The sequence below is a fragment of the Anthonomus grandis genome, chromosome 17 (genome assembly GCF_022605725.1).
Source record: "Anthonomus grandis grandis chromosome 17, icAntGran1.3, whole genome shotgun sequence".
Taxonomy (NCBI): domain Eukaryota; kingdom Metazoa; phylum Arthropoda; class Insecta; order Coleoptera; family Curculionidae; genus Anthonomus; species Anthonomus grandis.
In genome coordinates, this window is record NC_065562.1 from 8,504,862 (window position 1) to 8,510,861 (window position 6,000).

Sequence of the window (6,000 nt, forward strand, 5' to 3'; positions counted from 1 at the left end):
CTCACTATCAAGAAATCTTTAAAAAATACAAGATACTTACTCTTCCCTCTTTATTCATATTGGAATCTATTTGCTTAGTACGCAAACATAAGTCAGAATTGCCAAGTAGGCCGTCTCACAATTATTCACTTCGCAACGCAGTGCATGATCTTTATCTGCAAACCCCCAACACCACCGAAATAAAGACTCTTTATTTTGGTGGTGTTGAAACCCCTCGGTCCGAGTTAGTAAAAAGCTTTATTCTATATAGAGCCCAAAAGATGCATAATCATTTGCCTTTGGAAATTAAATCAATCAATATTTGAAGGCGTACTTTCTGGAAAAAGCCTTGTACGCAGTGGAGGATTTTTTTCTAGGATAACTTTTTGGGTATCACACACACACTGGCTCTTTTTATATCTTAAAATATAGAATATATTAGTTTTTTTTTTAGTAAATAAATTGCACTTTCATTCTGTATTTAATTAATTTACTGTTATTGACATTTTATACATCATGATGTATATTGACCAGGTACATTGTTTTTTTACGGTTTTGCATGTATTTATTTTGTTTTTATATGTTTTTTTTTTATTAGCTTTGTCTACAAAATTTTGTAATTTTTTGACAATAAAGCATATGATTCATTGATTGATTGATTGACTGGGGTAAATTTTATAGAGTATATAGATCTTTTTAGGCAATAGGCAAAAAAAATAAGTACTGCACCTCTCTAGGTATTCTTAACGTCCAGTCTGTGAGAAATAAGGTAGATGAACTTGAATTATTTCTGGAGAGTGTTCAATTTCCTGATATTTTAGTATAAGTAGAACACTGGTTTTAATTAATTCAAAAAATTACAATATAATATGATCTATACCGGGTGGTGCGTGTGGAACATAGGAAAAATAATAAGCGAATCTTGAATTATTCAATTAAATGTAATTGCAAAATTAGCAAATTTTCGGTTCAGGTAAAACCAAACGGGCACCAGTAAAATGAATATTGTCACTGACGCGAGGAAAAAAGTCAATAAATCAGCGACAGTCGATATTTGAAAACAAGTATGAATTATTCAATCGACGAAAAAATAGCCATAATTAAGTGGCATTATGCGGGCAACAGTTTTAGAGTAGTATCTGAAATGTTTTCAGTTTATCTTTTTTTTTTTTTTTTTGTGGAGAAATTCTTTATGAACACTGGTTACGCGGCGCCACCCCCAGTAGTGTGGGACTCAGTCTCGAGTCTGTTTTGTCCTGTACCCACTAAAACTCCACCGTTGGGTGGTGCCTTGTGGCTCCCTACACTGCGGTCTGCTAAGAAGCAGTCCTATTGTGTCCCATATGTTTAGTCCAACAGGTTCAATTCTGTAGCTTCAAGGAAGTCCAGGATTGTGCCCAGTGGTAGATTTCTTATACCTCTCTTATACCTGGTGAGGGTTTCTCTTCCCCCAGGAATGTTGCCCTGGTTTGATTAAATGCTTCACAGAAGCACAGTATGTGAAGAGTTGTTTTGTCCTCCTCATTGCATCCCCTACATAGCGTGGTAACTGATTTCCCTAGCATATGCAGGTGTTTCCTGCTGGGCGCATGGCCTGTAAATAGCCCCGCGACCCTTCGCAGTTGTTGTCTGGAGAGGCCCAGTATGTTCTCACCCTTCTTGAAGGGTGTAATATAAGTTGTTTGGATTGTTCCATCTTTGGCAGCTGTTGCCAGTAGGATTTGTTCTGGTTTGTTAGCCAGTTGCCGATTTCCCTCTTCCAGGTCTTATCGTTGACACAACATGTTGGTTCAGGGCCTACCAGGCTATTGCTGGCTCCCTGAGTTGCAAGTTGGATAGCCCTTCTTGCAGCCTTATTGTTGCCCATATTCTCTGCTAGGATTATCTCTGGCCTATTTTGCGCTTCGGCGAGGTTCCTGAGATCCTCCCAGCAGCTTTACACAGTCCTTGACTTAGTCTCGAACTGTTGTAGTGCAAGTGTTGCAGCCTGGTCTCCTGTGAGAATTCAGTTTATCTTACTTTGAATGCATGGTTGTGAGATTGATAAAACGAAAAAAAAACATTTCTTGTATTCGGCTGTACGTCAGATTTGACAAAGCTTTGTAACAAATTGTTTGCTGGTGGCTGGTGTCTGGTTTTACCTGAACCGAAAATTTGGTAATTTTGCAATTACATTTAATTGAATAAATCAAGATTCGCTTATTAAAATTTTTTGAAACTTTGCACGAGGGTTTGCCAGATTGATCTCTTTAAAAAGTTATCTTACATTTCTTCTGTAAAATGTACAGGGAAGCCAATAATTGACCCCCTTAAAATTTACATGGGATTTCCTATGTTCCGCTCGTCAACGCACCACCCGGTACCTATCGTTTAGAAAATTCTCACGGAGAAATATTAATTATGATAAATACAAACTTTTTAGCAGACTTTTAACTTCACACAAGTAGATAAGTTTAATTACCTTCTGAAAAAGCAGACTTTTTAATTCTCTTTGGTATATTCTCAAAGTTTATCCTTATATCGGTCTCTATTAGGAAAAGTAGATATATTTTATATAAATAATGAATTCTTCTAAAAGAGAAATGAAGGTGCTTGCTTTCATTCAGAGGTCAAGTGTTGACTTGGCTATGTTTACTTTTGGAATGCTTATTAGTGCGCCCTTGTTAGACCAATTTTGGAGTAGTTGTTTGTCATTTGTGAGGACTAAACAATCTTACAATTTTTATATTGGCCAGCTCGAAAAAGTGCATTGTGATATAATTTTTGAGAATTGATGTATATAAGGACGAATATATCAGTGGGTGAGGAATAGAGACAATCTGAAACTTTTGTAATATTTCACCACGCGGAATTAATGAACTAACTACAAAAGTGGTTCACAGCGCTAGTGGTCTACTACGACAAATAAATCTGTGATTCTAAATTTGGTACTTTTATGCAAAAACTGAAACAAATTTTGTTAATTATTATTTCTTTAATCGTAGTCTTTGTTAGTAATTGGTGGCTGTGGTAAATGAAAGTTAATACTTTTTACTAAACTTGGCTGTAACTTATCATATTTTTATAACTTCAATGAAAATAGATTTCGTTCATGAATAAATATATAAATAAATTTAATTTTGAACGAAAAAGTTAGCCAGAGTAGCCGATTCGCTAACTTTTTCGTTCAAAATTTACAATAAATCATCGAACCGATGATTTATTGTATAAAGTATTTAACTAGGATTCTATTTCTATTCAAGTGAGGTGACTTCAGATAATTTTTTTACGTTTTAATAGCTGCGTTAATTAATTTATTTTAATTAGGTAGAAAACCGTACAAATACATGCACTATTAATCTGTAAATTTCTTAGTTTTTGTTCTACTACTTGTTAGGACAGTAACAGCAGTAACTAAAATCCTATTTATACCTATTATTGTTTGGCTTTAAACATCGTTTGTTTTTGATAAGTGTTTTTAGATCTTAGTGGTGTAATTAAAACACTTATTTTTTAATATTATAGGCATAGTAACAGCGCAAAATTTTCACAACATGCTTGGGCAGTAGAAAATCCACATGCTATAAAAAAATAAAATTTTCAGCATAGATTTTTATTAAATGTTTGGGCTGTCGTGGTAAATGGCATGAATAAATAGGACCCTACTTTTGTCCACATCGACTAAACGGTGATTTTTTTTTTAGATTTTCTTCGACACAATCTACCACAATTATTAGAATATATGTTCCTCAATGTGAGACAGAATATATGGTTCCTACATGACATGGGGCTCCAGTACATTTTAGACAAGAAATCCATGAACATCTAAATAATGTTTTCTGAATAGATGAATAGGGTGCAATGCATCCATTTCATGGCCTCCTCGGCTCCTCACTCCCCAAATTTAACGCATTGCGATTTTTTTTCTGTGTGGTTATTTAAGAGAGTTGGTATCATGATGGAGCAATAAATACGCCGGAAGAACATCAAGAGCGCATTGAAAATCTTGTGATTTATTTCGATGATACTAGGATTTTCTTTTCGAAGCTTGTAAAGAGGCGTGGATTCGCCCAGCAAGATTGTTTGTTAATGAAACAAACGGGGAGAATTTTGAACAATCTTTGTAAAAATGGTAACCAAATAACTTAATAAAGATTTTTTTAAATAATGTGGTGTGAATGAAAAAGGCTCTAACTCCCAAAATTTCCATAGGCCTTGAATACAACCTTTGTCTATAATAGAAACTAAATACCTAAACCTATTTCAGATGCTTGAAAGCATAAACATTCTACAAACGAAAGTCTTTTGATAAAAAATTATTCAATTGTTAGATGCTAAAAAAATATATACTGGTATAACTCCCAAAGGATTTGGATAAAACTCTTTTATGTGATGTAACTTTCTTATTATGCAATTTTTAGATAGGGGATTTTTGGTATATTAACTTTCGATGAGTTCTACAAGGTGTTAAAATAAATGAATCAACTTTGGAAACACTTTGTACACAGTGGCGTGTCGTGAGGTTTGTGCCAGGAGGGGTACAGCAAAAAAATAAATTTTTGCAATGCCACGCCTAAAACTCATTAAAAAATGGTTTCTTTTTTTTTAATTATGATATCATATGAAACAAAAAAAATTAAAACAATGGCACGTTTTGAATAAAAGTTTACCTATCTCTTTTACCTAAATTGAATCCAGGATTGATTGAACTCAACGAAAAAAAAAACTGTAATATCAGAGTAGTCTTTTAATATCATATAAGTCAGTTCACTAAGAATAAAGGCATTTTCTTAGTACGAAAAAGGAACCATAAAAATAAGGTAAGTATTTACTATTTACATGGATTATTGTTATGTTTAGGTATATTTTAGAATACTAATTTCGAGATCATTTTATTATAATAACATATTTACACATTATAAACAAGCGAGAGGAGCTATTTTTTAAAACAGAAATCCTCTCTACGGTCCTTCATGGAAATAAATTTTTCTAATACTTTGTCATCAAAATTATTTATTTCATGCACCAAATTTCGATTAATGGACACCAAAGCCAGAGCATTTAGTCTATCATTAAGCATGGTATTTCGCAAAAATGTCTTTATGCGTTTAAGCGTAGAAAAAGTACTTTCTGCTTCTGCCGTGGTCATTGGAGTTGTCACGATCATTTTTAATATTTTTGACGTTTCAATAAACGTCTCATGAAGGGTGTTTTGTGTATAAATGAAAGAAGATTCAATGCTCCAACAATTTCTTTTAAATCATCTCTCGAATAGATTACCTATAATTCTGTTCTTAGCCTTGATTTGGTCAGCATTGGATAAAATGAAGCTACATCATCTAAAACTGCTACAGGAAACTTTTTTGAAAATTCTAAATATTTTTCTGTATTAAACAGGTAAGCGGCTTGCAAATGACCTCGATAGGAAAAACGATCCTTCATTTGAGTTGTAATTGTATCACAAACTTCTTTGGCAATAACACTTCGAAAATTATCATCGGTTCGTCTTCTCTTAGGCGTAGGAAATTCGGATTCGACAATCTTTTGAATCGAATCAGTTTCATTTCGGATATTAGAAATATTTTTCTCAAAAATTAACAATTCTTTTTGCAACTGAACGCTGTCTTTATTTTTAGATTGAAGCTGATGGTACAGTATGTCAACGTGTGGTAAAATTCTGTGAAAAAGTGTTAACCAAAATACAAACTCTGGATCTTCCAATGCTCTTCATAGACAGGAAGCTTCATTTGACGTAACGCCTTTTTCACACCTACTTTCAATTTCTTCAAACACTTTTATAAGTTTTCCCGATTTTCATAAACAAAATTAAGTGTGCGAATATTATAGTTCCATCTAGTAACAACCGCTCTTGGTAATCTTTTATTTATGATTTCTTGTAAAACGTCACACCGATGAGATGAGTTTAAAAAAAAACGGGTATTGCTGAGAGATTACTAAAGAACACGCGAACTTTAGCGTTTTGTGATGATTTCTGCATTATTAGGTTTAATTGATGGGCATAACAATGAATGAAATGAGCAG